The sequence below is a fragment of the Petaurus breviceps genome, unplaced genomic scaffold (genome assembly GCF_028583685.1).
Source record: "Petaurus breviceps papuanus isolate PSGF00001 unplaced genomic scaffold, PetGlider_PUasm1.0 689, whole genome shotgun sequence".
Classification (NCBI taxonomy): Eukaryota; Metazoa; Chordata; class Mammalia; order Diprotodontia; family Petauridae; genus Petaurus; species Petaurus breviceps.
The window spans coordinates 6,921,287-6,934,467 of record NW_027186458.1 but is presented as its reverse complement, the minus strand read 5'-3'; the positions used below and the strand labels follow the sequence as shown (position 1 = coordinate 6,934,467).

Sequence of the window (13,181 nt, the reverse complement as noted above, 5' to 3'; positions counted from 1 at the left end):
TAAAATGCACCACGGGATGGCAAAGAATTGGAAATCAAGGGGATGCCCATCAGTCGGGGAATGGCTGAACAAGTTGTGGTACATGAATGTAATGGAATACTATTGTGCTATAAGAAATGAGGAGCAGATGGACTTCATAATAACCTGGAGAGACTCATACAAACTGATTCTGAGCGAGAAGAGCAGAACCAGGAGAAATCTGCACACATTTACAGACACAATGTATGCGTGACAACTGACTTTGATAGACTGGGCTTCTCTCAGCAATGTAAGGTTATAAGACAACTCCAAAAGACTCATGATGGAAAGAGATGTCCATGCCCAGAGAAAGTTACAGAGTCTGGAGGCAGATTGAAGCGAACTACCGGCTCTCTTTCTTTTTCTTGTTTTGTTTTGACTCCTCTTTCCCATTGTTCACTCCATTGGTTATAATCCTTCTTTACAATCTGGCTAAAGTTTAATGTGAAGGTATTTGTAGATCCTATATTTGATTGCATGGAAACCATGAGGGGGGGAGGGGAGGGGATAGGGAGGGCGAGAAAAGTTGAAACTCAAAGGACTGTGAAACTCAATGTGGTAAACTCAAAGTAAATAGCTTAATTAAAAATGCACCAAAAAGAGGCTCAGTCAGTCAGCCAACATTTATGAAGCGCCTACTGCGTGCCAGGCACTGTGCTAAGCAGCGGGAGGCTCACAGGTAAGCACTGGAGAGCAGGGTGCCTTTGGGAGCAACTTATCTGCTTTTTAGAAATGCACATCAGGGAGAATCAATGGAATGCACCATCTTCTCTTTCTGTGCAAATGCTCATATCTGATGATGTTTGTGTAGTTCGGAACCAAAAAAAGGTGAAAAATGAAATGTAAGTCTCCTTGACTCTCCAGCCTGCTTTTGGCCAGTGGGCCAAGTGTTCACAACTGCCCTGTTTGCTTTCCTTGTCTAAGCTTCTCCAGGTCCTTTCCCTGTTGCCTCAACGTGAACCTCTTACTCACCGTCTGCCCTTCCAGTGTATCATGATTAAAGTCCTAAAGGAAAGAAAGATTTACAATGAGAAGGAACCTGGGGGGGGGGAGTCATTTTCATAGTCAGGACCTACTCCTGTGATCTAGAAACTGAATGTGTTCCTATTGTGTAGGGCCCACACCCTTTACATGATTTAGGTGGGTGTCCTGTTAATTTGGGCGCAATATTGGAATGAAAATGAGATACTTCAGGTCATTCAACAGTTAACAACTGGAGATTTACTTAGCCATAGCATGGAAAGGATATTCAACAAAGATACTGCCACACTTGTTTTGGGTGTTTGCTCAACAGGGCAGGGCTTGGTGATTCTTGGGACTTTGGGACATCCTCAAGTCTTAGAGGTTCAGATTACAGGTGGGTGGGCTTTTTATGTCCCTAGATGACTAGGAAGCCACATCAATATAGGTACTAGGAATCTTCAATCAAGGGAGCTATTACCTGAGCCTTAGTTTCCTGGGTCCATCACATCCAGAGAACAGCTTTGGCATCTTTAAGGGGAAAATCAACCTGACCTATTTGTGTGTGATGGGGAGGACCCAGGTAGACAGCAGTCCACACATGACCATGGTTTTTAAACATCAATCTCCATTTTTGCTCAAGAATTCCTAAAAATATTATTCTACACAGAATGCCAAACCACTCAATAAATGTGTAACAACAGAGTGAAGCCATGCTGGTTTGTGATTAAGATGTAGCAAATGACACTGCAACACTCTAAAGGGACTTGAACAGAATCATGCAAATGTAGATGACCTCACTGCATAGATGCAAAGAAAATTAGCATATAAATAGACTGTTAGTTCAGAATGGCATGCCAATGAGCAGCAGCCTATAAAACACAGTTTACTGAATTAATCATTCTAGCAGTAACAGTCGACATTTGTAATTCTACAGAATATAGTGGGATGGTTATGATTTATAGAATATACATGGGACAAAATAACAAGATAAAATGAGAAAGCTAGATAAAAACAAAATTAAAAAATCAAAACTGAAAGACGATTCCAAGAAAATGTTTCTAAAATAAGCATCTGAAAGAAATAAAGAAAAAGAGATGAAAAATACCAGAAAAAAAGAGAGAGATTGAACTAAAATTCTACTCAAAACTCAAAATCATTGAGGAAAAATATTTTTACAAGAAGAATATTCTCAGTTATTATTTTGGTGGTACTGAGACAGACCTGCTTAAAAGAAAAGTGATTAATCAAAGGAAAAAAATTCTCCCACCCCAAATCGGAGTGTCCCTATCCAAATTATTCTGTGGTTGGTGGTGTGACACTAACCACAGTTCTAAAATGTGTATTTAGTGACAATTTCAACTACCCTTGTTTTATGTCCCATTTTTTCTCAATTGATATTTTCCCTAATTGATCTCAATCTTCTGAATAATGAGCCCCCATACCTATAGGATTCAACAATTTACTGTTAACAGCTATATGGTGTGTTTATTTATTTTTGATGGCAAGCATTTGATAGTGTTTTACTCAACTTTTGGTGTGCAACTCATCGAGGGAAGAGGTCAGGGCATGATGCAAACTCAAGTCAAATTTAGCCCTCACTATCCCTTAACATTGCTGATATCCCCTAAACAACCTCCCCAACTTTTATGTCCCAGGTAACCCATTCAGATTGTTTCCTTCTAGGATTATATTCCTTTATAAAAATGTACTTCACAGCTAATCAGTGAGCTCTACCCATTTATATGGTCCCTCCCTTCCAAGTTTAATTATTTTCATTTTATCAACATATTTTGTTTTTATAATATCTTCATCTCTTGATATATCCCTTTCCTACTCTTAGATTCATCTCTTAGAACAGAATAAAAAAGAAAGAAAAATCAGTTCTTCAAAACCAACCAGTACTGATGTTTTGGTTGATGCCAAACAATCAAATAGTATGTACGGTGCTCCATGCCCATAGTCTTCAAGACTACGAACAATAGAAAGGTGCTTTATTTCTTATCTCTAATTCAAAGCTAAGGTTGGTCATTATAATCACAAAGTATGCAGTTTTTACTTTCTTCTTTCCATTTATACCGTTGTAGTCAGTGTGTACATCCTTTCATAAGGCAGCTACCATGTTTCCCCGATAATAAGACCTATCCCGAAAATAAGCCCTCCCCTTACTGTGTAAGATTCCTCTAAAATAAGCCCTCCCCTGAAAATAAGCCCTATTGAGATTGCTACTGTAGTGAAGGTGATCCCCTGCGCTACATGCTACATTATGGTACCCTCTGTATGCACCGTCCCCCTCCCCCCCCCGGGTGAAACGCACGCCGCGCTCCGAGCTGCATCCAATCAGAGCTGCAGTAGTGAGCGCGTCATCCTGTTCTTTATTGAATTCATTATTGAATAAAGGTACATTTTTTTGTTCACATTTACCTGTTTATTAAAATTGCTGTCAATGTTCATTAAAATAAACCCTCCCCTGAAAATAAGCCCTCTGGTGTTTTTCTGTCCAAAAAAAAATAATAAGACAGTGTCTTATCAGGGAAACATGGTAAGTGGCAAAATAGATGGAGCACTGGGTTTGGAATCAGAAAAAATCCTTTTGCTGAGTTTAAATCTGGCCTGAGACACATCTGTAAAATGAGCCGGAGAAGGAAACGACAAGCCACTCCAGTATGTTTGCCAAGAAAATCCTAAATGGGGTCAGAAAGGGTCAGACGTGCCTGAAACTAGTGACCATCACCACCAAGCATCCTTGCATTAAACTCTATCCACACTTTTGGGTATTCCTTACATCCATTGTTTTTTTATAGTGCAGTAACTTTGTACTAAATTCATGTATCACACTTTATTTAACCATACTCCAATTGACACACATTTACTTTGTTTACAATTTTTTGCCACCACAAAATGTGCCAGTATAAATATTCTGGCATATACGGGACCTATTTTCTGTCTTTGAGATATATGTTGAGTAATGGTAACCCTGGGTTAAAGAGTATGATCATTTTAGTCATTTGTATTCTTAATTTGTGTTCTAGAATGGTTGAGTCAATTCACAAGTCACTAAAGGCATATTATTGGGCTTCTATTTCCATAGCCCATCCAACAATGACTATTCCCTTCTTTTATCAATTTTGCCAACAACACAAATAGCATTAGAAATTTGAATAAACATTTCAAAACAATGTTTCAAGTAGCAGGATGCACCAACATCGCAGCATGGGTTGATTCTGTCCTCTTTCTCTCTTTTATTCTACCCTCTTCCTCTTCCCAACTGGTCTGAAGAGAATGGAAAGAAATGGAGATTAAACAGTTTTGTTTTGTTTTACTTTTAAATAGCAAGAATGTCTTTAGCAGATCAGTCTGTGGAAGCCGAGGAAGAAAGAAGCTGTGGACTAGCAATCCGTTTCATCTCATCAACAGCTGCCACTAGTTTTAGCCTAATCTAGTCCTGACTGTAACTGGGCAGAGCTACTCCCTGCTTCCGCCAGGGCCTTCTTACCCATTGCTATTCAACGCACAGTGTGAATCTTCTCTTATCTTAATATTTCTGCTTTTCTGCCTTTGTTTGTGAGATTTTTATGCTCTAACACAGTCAGTTGTTGTTAGGGTGCCATACACAACTGAGAATACTTATATTCTTTTCTATTCCCCTTCGATATCCTCAAGAGGTCTATCTTATCTAACTTTTCTAAAATTCTATTCATCTCCTTAATTTCTTTCTTGTTTATTTTATGGTTAGGTTAGGAATGAAAGGGTTAAAACGAGGTAAAAAAAAAAAGTGGCACAGTTCTACTATGTATTTCTTTCTGTAACTCATTTGACTTTTCCTTCAAAAATTTGGATGCTATGTTCTTTGGTGCATTTGACCCTAATTTTTACTTAAGTTCCTTGAAAGCAGGTGTTCTAGGCTGAATCTGACCCAGGCCACTCCCTGATAGTTTACATTGGATATTGGAACAAAATGAGACTCTCATAGGTCATTCAATAGGTAACAAAAAGAAATTTACTTAGCCATAGTCAGAAAATGATATTCAACAAGGATAAGCACTGGGGCTCCCCAAGCTGATTCAGCTAAGCCAAGCTCCCATCTCTGAATCTGCCATGGTTGTCCAGCAGCCAATCATCAAGGGGAGTTCATGAAGCTCCTAACAGCTGTTTTATACTCAGTTAACCAAGACATGATGTCAACAGCCAGAGCCAACCAAGTCTGGAGAATGGTTTCAAAACTTTTCAAGGAAAGATTTGCCTAACGTGGATAGGTGTAGGTGCAGGTTCCCCACCCCTGGAATAGGGTGTTAAGGTATTGTTTCCACAACAGCATGAATTATCTCGTTTTGCCATTGTACCCCTAGTACAGTGCTTGGTCTATAGTAGGCACTTAAAAATGTTTACTGGTTGATTGCTTTTAGAAAGCTCACCCAGTATTTATATAGAAATACAGAAAGCCAATAAATAATGAGAACCTAATAAAGCTAGCCTTTTTGCATAGGAAGTGCTCTTTATTTGTCTTTTAAACAAGTGAGCAAAGGAATTTTTAAACATTAAGATGACTTAGAGTCACAGAACCAATACAGCAAAACCTAGGGTTAAGGACCCAACTGTGCATTGCTGCCTTCCTTTGTGCTCCAGCACTGTAGTTTTCTTTTAATTTATTTAAATGAAAACTTCACAATAGCATTCCAGGTAGATAAGCTTTATCCATTCATGAAGTAATACTCTCTTTTCTGTAAGAATTTGTATCACCCGCCATCACTATTACCGTCATTGTGCCGTCATCACTGCCATGGTCCCTGTGACCATCCCCATCACAGTCGCCATCCCCCCCACTGTCATTTTCATCATCATCCCCACTATCATAATTAACATCGCTTCAATCATCATTGTCAGCATCACCACTATTGCCACCAGCATCATCACTAGCAACAGCATCATAATCAACAGCTTCCCCATCATTCCCATTATACTTGACGTCCACATATTGCTTTAAGCTTTTAAAGGTATTTCAATTCATTTGAACCTTTTAACCACAAGGTCAGGTCAACACATGGGGGTACTGTTATATCATTTTACAACTGGCCAAGCTAAAGCTTAGATAGGCTAAGGAACTTGCCAATGATAACACTGCTACTAAGTATTCACAATGGTGGTATTTGAGTCTGGGTCTCACTAAGCATTTTCTACATTAACAAGGGGCTTCCCAATTTGGGCATGGCACTGGGAATTCAGGCTCTCTGTGACCAATCAGCCCAAGGGACCATTTGCAATTATATATTCAAACTGAGGCAAACACAAATGCAGACTCCAATAGGATCCCACTCTGGTTTTCTTGCTTATTAACCTTTCTATAGAAGGTGTTACCATAAAATAATCATTTCTCTTCTCTCCTCTTCCCTCCCTGTTTCTGTCTCTGTCTCCCTCCCAGACTCTCTGTTCTTTTTCCTCCTCCTCCTCCTCCTCCCTTTCTCCCCCCCAACTCCCTACCTCCAGTCATTTTAGGAAACTATGTTTTATTACTTCTTCCTGGAAAACTTTCCATCCATCCTCCCTGTTCATTCAACTAACAAACATTTATTGAACTATAATGTATTCTAACAGTGGCCTTTTGGAGACCATATAGACATATTGTTTAACTAAAAGGCATGACCCTAATAGTAGGAAATTCATGTAAGAAAGGCAAGCACTCTTGTAGAAAGATGTGTTTGCTTGGGTGCTTTGCTGGACAGATCAAACCACGCTGAGTAGGCCCACTCTGCTTTGCCTATAGAGGTACAATGTGTTCAGTGTGGTCAAATTTGGGACTAGAACAGTGCACGGATTTGCCCAAGTCTGCATGGGCAGTTAGGTAAGTGGCAGGACCAGGATTCAAGTCTCGGCTGGCTGCCTCCAAATCCAGTGCTCTATCCACGGCACCAACAAATTATCCCTAATTTCCCTTGAAATGCTAATGGGCTAAAATCCTCCATTTTGCATTTTCTTTCCCCATGTTAATGTCCTATCATTTAAAAAAAAATTCTTCTTTTAAAGTCTAAGCTTTCAGTGAAGTACATAATATTTCTAAAAAGTCTCCTTTCAGGAGGGGACATAAGGAAAGAAAAGTCAAAAGTGGCAAAGAATCTGTTTTTCATCTCATGCTTCTGGGTATGTAGGGAGACAAAAACCAGACTCTCCATAAGAAAGCCTGACCCTCTGATGTTTCTTCATCTACATCGGTGGCTTTATTTCTTAATTATATGTCTAAATTAAGCTGGGAAAGAAAGACTTTTCTTTCTAGGCTACTCTGCCACCATATTATTCATATTTGCAACACAGACTTTTTATACTCTGATGAAACTTCCATGGAGTTGTGATTTTACCAGTGTATACCCTCCCCCAGTGCAGATTATGATTCCTCTAGGCTTTTCCATCCTGTGTGATCCTTCTTCATGTTCTCCTGGAAGCATTTCACAGAGGGCCAAACCAACATTCTGAGGGCTTTCCTCTGGTTCTTTTATTATTATTCTATGCATACCAGCACAACTGTACTGTGCTTGTCTACCCTAAGGCCAACTGAGTTTGGTGAATCCCTTCCTAGAGCCTCCAGTCATGAGAAGTCCCTGCCACAATGCTCAGTCTTCTTTCCCAGCTCTCCCTTCAGCATACTCCATGATTACTTCCAATGCCAGATGCCTGTCCTGTCTCTTTCCAGCTCCCTTTTCTGTTTGTCTCCCCCTGTTAGAATGTAAATTCCTTGAGAGCATGGAGGAGAGATGATATTTTTTCCTTTTTGTATCTCCAGTACTTAGCACAGTGCCTGGAACAGTTATGACCTGGTCATGTTTGGGGAGGAATACTCCTTCCTCCACACTCTCCCTTTGTTGCTGTCACTCAGAAATCTACAGGTAAGTAAGAGTACTTTGTACAAAGTAAGTACAAGGTAAGAGCCCTTTGAAGATCACTCAATCCACATTTATCACCCAACCCAGATTCTGGTAACTGTTATCTGTCAAGGATATTCTCATTCCTTTCTCAATGAGTTCAATGCTGGGCTCAGCTCTTTGACTATACCCCCAACTCCTTTTCCCATTCTAGATTCCATCAGTATAAACTCAATGTTCCCTCAAATACTCTGTGTCCATTTCCTTAATGTACTCGACTCCATTTAGCTACACATAGAGAACCTCACCTGCTTGATTTTACCATTACTTATAAGTGTTCTACTCTGGCTATCCGTAATCTCCATTTTTATCTTTCCATTTCCCCCAACCCTTCACTACTCTCAAACCCATCCTTTATCCTCCTCATTCCCTCCATTCACTGGCCCCTCAGTGCTCTCCCAGATCATCCCTCCCACCCCAGCTCTGGCCATACTCTTCTCTCTAAATTTTTTTATTTTGACTTCTTGGTGAACCAGTTCAACTCTACACTCTTGAATTCTTTGCTCCTTTGTCTGATGGCCAATCACACTTTGTTAAAACCCAACTTTGGATTATTCCCATCATTCACCTCCTTTGCTTCTATTCATGTGCTGAGGGAACTGGAGGAAATCCTGGAACCATGCTGATTGTGTCCACTACAAATTTATTCAAGCTAATCTCAACTATGCCCTCAGTATGGGGACACAAATATCTCTTGCTGCATAACCCATTTACCACAGCAGTTGTTCCAAAGTCTTCTGTCTTCAAGCCTTCCTTATCACTCCTTCCCTCTACCTTCTCTGCTAAGGACTTCACTTTTTATTTCAGAGACATACTGAGGCCATTTGCTGACGGCTCTCTCTTTACCCCTCCACCTCCTCCTCCCATCCCTCTGACATCATCCCTCCCTCCCATCTCCTTCATTCTAGTCTCTAATGATGAGGTAGCCCTTCTGCTTGCCAAGGCCAACCCCTTGATCTCATTCCTCCCCATCTGTTCCAGTAGATTATCTCATCCCTTCCTGTCTTCTCCAGCAGATTGCCCCCTGTAAAACCGTGCTCTCTTCCTTCTCTGCTGCCTACAAACATACCCATGTCTTCCCCATTCTTTTTAAAACATAAATTTGTACTGATACGTTTGCTCTTATATTGCCCCAAATTTCCCCAATATCCTCCAACCTTACTGCCACCCCCTGAACTATCCTATATAACAAATAACATTTTTAAGGAAAGAAAATAAGAAAGAGAAAAATTTAGCAAAACTGATCAATGCATCAGAAAGTCTGAAGACATATGTGACATCCCCCATCTAGGGACCTCTGACTTCCCCAAGGGAGGCGGGCCAGGGGCTTCTTTTCTCTCCTCTTTGGGGATGAGCTTGTTCTTCGTAATTTGTCGGTGGCACAGGTTCTTTCAGTTTCCATTGTGGTCTTTGTGTGTGTTGTTTTCTTGGCTCTGCTTCATTCTCCATTAATCCACTTTAGTCTTTTCATGCTTCTGCATATTCATCATATCTGTCAGCACAACAATATTCTACCACATTCATGTTCCCCTGTTTAACTGTTCCCTGATTGATGGGTGGCTACTCTGTTTCCAGTTCCTTGCTGCTTACAAAGTACTTCTATAAATATTTTGGGAAATATTGGTACTTTCTTCGTTTTCCTTTTCTTTTAACATTTGATTTTTTCCTACTACTTGTAAAAACAATTTTTAACATTTGTTTTTTAAAATTTTGAGTTCCAAATTCTCTCCCTTCCCCCTCTTCTCCTCCTTTACAGATACGGCAAACAATTTAATAAGATTATACATGCACAGTCATGCAAAACATCTTTCCATATTAGTCATGTTGTGAAAGAAAGCATAGACAAAAAGCACCCTCTACACACATACAAAAATAAAGTAAAAAACAGTCTGCTTCGATCGCATTCGGACTCCATCAGTTCTTTCTCTGGAGATGGACAGATTTTTCATCACGAGTCATTTGGAATCATCTTGGATCATCATATTGCTGATAATAGCTGTCATTCACAGTTGATCATTGTGCAATATTGCTGTTACTCTGTACAATGTTCTTCTGCTTCTGCTTACTTCACTTTGTATCAGTTCTTGTAAGTCTTTCCAGATTATTCTGAAAGCATTTTGCTTGTTATTTCTTACAGCATAATAGTATTCCATTACAGTCATATACTACAACTTGTTCAACCATTCCTCAATTGATGGACACCTCCTCAATTTCTAATTCTTGGCCACCACAAAAAGAGCTGCTAAATTGTTTTTGTACATGTAGGTCCTTTTCCCCTTTTCATTTTTATCTCTCTGGAATAGAGACCTAGCAGTGGTATTCCTGGGACGATAGGTTAATTGTCCTTTGGCCATCATTCCAGATTGCTCTTCAGAATGGTTGAATCAGTTCACAATTCTACCAACAATGCCAAAAATTTGGAATGCTTCACAAATTTACATGTCATTCTTGCACAGGGGTCACACTAATCTTCTTGTACCATTTCAATTTTAGTATATGTGCTGACAAGGCGAGCTTTCTTCTTATTAGTCACTTTGGATCCATGCCTAGTAATGATATCTCTGGGCTGAAGGGTATAGAAAGCTAATCACTTTATTTGTATAATCCTAAATTACTTTCCAAAATGGTTGCATTGGCTCACAGCTTCACCAACAATGTGCCTAGAGTGCCCCCTCTTTCCACAACCCTCCAACATCGCCTATCCCTGTCTCTTATCATCACCAATTTGATGGATTCGAAGTGAAACCTCAGGGTTGTTTTGATTTGCATCTCTCTTATTTTATATATATATATATATATATATATAAATTACATTATATAATATATAAATATATACATAAAATATTATATATATAAACATTCTTTCATACAGTTTCTAACACGTTTGCAAGTCTTCTTTTGAGATCTATAGGTTCATATGTTTTGCCCTTTTATCTCCTGGGGAATGACTGGTTTCAGATACACACATGTACACATATATCTATGTGTCTATATGTGTGCGTGCACACACAAATGTAGTGTACACATTTATAATAGCTGTCTATACGTCTTCCACACCAAACCCCTAAGAAATCTGATGCAAAATTTTCCCTATCCCACCTCACTAGACCCCAACACGCCCACTCTCCTCACCGTCTCCTCCTCTCTTCTTCATCTCTTTTAAATTCTCTTCCATCTGGCTTCCAGACTTATCATCTAACTGAAGCTGCTCTCTTCAAAGTTGTCAATGGCCTCTTCTCCACCCTTGCCCCTCGACCTCCCTGAAGCATTGGACACAGCTGATCGCTTTCTCTTCCTGGATACTCTCTTCTCTCTGGGTTTTCCTGACTAGGCTTCCCCTTGCTTCTCCTCTTACTTGTTTCCTCAGTCTCTTTGACTGCATTTTCTGTAACTGTAGGTGTCCCAAGGCTCTGTTCTGTGCCCTTTTCTCTGTTTCCTCTCTGCTATTTTCCTGGAGATCTCATCAGTTTCCATGGAATCTTGAAGCTCATGATTCCCAGATCTATTTTTTCCAGCCTGAGTCTCTCTTCAGAGCTCCAGACACATATCCCCAAATACCTGTTAGACATTTCAAAGTGAAGGTCCCTCAGGCATGCCCCAGAGAGAATTCATTCTCTCCCCCCTCCCTGATCTTCCCCTCACCCAAACGTTCCTGTTTTTGTTGAGGGCATCCTGCCAGTTATCCAGGTTCCAAACCCTGGTGTCATTCTTTACTCCTTCCTTTCATACACTCCACATGGCCAATCAAACCTTGTCATTTCTTTCTCAACACCATCTCTCCCACCCGATTCCTTTTTGTCTGTTCATGGAGCCCACCTGCCAGGTGGGGCCTTTACCTGGACTATCACAATGGTCTTCTCATTGAACTCCCTGCATCAAATCTCTCTCCATTGTAATCTATCCTCTACCAAAGTGATTTTCCTAACGTCTAGATCTGATTCTGTGATCTCCTACTCAATAAGTCACAGTAGCTCCCTATTACCTCCAGGATCAAATAGTAAGTCCTTTTTTTTTTTTCCTTTCTGACATTTAGCCCTCTTTACAATCTGGCCCCTTCCTGCCTTTCAGTCTTCTTCCATTCTACTTCCCTTTCCCACTCTGTGATCTGGTCCTACTGGCTGACTGGCTGATCCTTTTACCGGAGATCTCTCGTCTCATCATTTTTGTATCCGCTGTTCCCTATGCCTGCTAGCTTCTCCCTCTCAATCTTTAATTCTTAGAATTTCATCTTCGGTTCGCTCCAGGAGGCCTTTCCTGGTCCTCCAGCTGCCAGAGCCATCTCCTCTAAAGTTACCTAGCATCTGCTCCATATATCTCCAATGGACTGATTTATATGTGGGGTCTCCACACCCACTCCCTTCCCTTTATGATGTAAACTCCTGGGTTCAGCCTCAGTCGGTATCTCTTATCAAATCACTCATCACCTCTTGGCCCCATCCAATGTTTCTCTTGGGAGCTTCAATCTTTCTTTCTAGTTTAAGTCTTTTCATACCTGGCCTCAACAGTATCAACCTTGTTAACTGAGAATTAGCCTTAACAAGGAATGAACCTTATCAAGGCAGAGTCCTGTGAACCTGTAAGGTCAATTGCCTTTTTTTAACACCAGTGTTCTCCTAGTGATGTTAAATGGTGGGGGGACCATCCAAGCCCACAATCTGGGAAGAAGTACAGGTTCCTACAACGCAAAGGACCACAGACAGATACATGGGGACTTCCATTCTGCTTCCACTATTTCTATCAATGAAGTATGCAGAAGAGGGGACAAAATGGCATCAAGCTGGAAACGGGCGATTAGAAATGGAGAAGGGAGCAGTCATGTATGAAGATCTAGAAGGCTTCCAGCCTGTCTGGTCATCAACTGATCACCAAGCATTTAAGCACTTACTACATGACAGGTGCTGTGTTAAGTGCTGAATAGGACAGGGACTGGGTCTGTGATTTCATTGTACAGGGAACTCCCAGGAGAGGAAACCCCTTCCACCAAAGCAGGTTGACACCTCTGCTATTTATAATCCTAGAGCTGTTTAGAACATCCAAGAATTTTAGGGACTTGTTCAGGGTCTGATAACTAGGCAGTATATGTTGGAAGCAGGACCTGAGCCCAGGTCTGTGCTGGCTTGGAGGGCACATCTCTACCCACAATGCCACCCTACCTCTCAGAGTGCTAGGAATGTGACATAAAAGGGAAAACAGTCCCTGCTTTCAAGAAGCTTGAATTCAAAAATTGAAAAAGAACTTCCAGGCAGTGTCATTACCCCAATATGTATGTGTGAGTCCACATTTACATACACA

At 40.6% G+C, this 13,181-nt stretch overlaps 1 non-coding gene across 1 annotated transcript; it reads right to left on the bottom strand.

Annotated features, from left to right (window-relative positions):
- Positions 1 to 10,300: 10,300 nt before the first annotated feature.
- Positions 10,301 to 10,404, bottom strand: LOC138174639 (U6 spliceosomal RNA). The gene has a single exon (XR_011171795.1). It is a non-coding gene; the product is annotated as a U6 spliceosomal RNA (small nuclear RNA).
- Between the last annotated feature and the right edge of the window lie 2,777 nt (positions 10,405 to 13,181).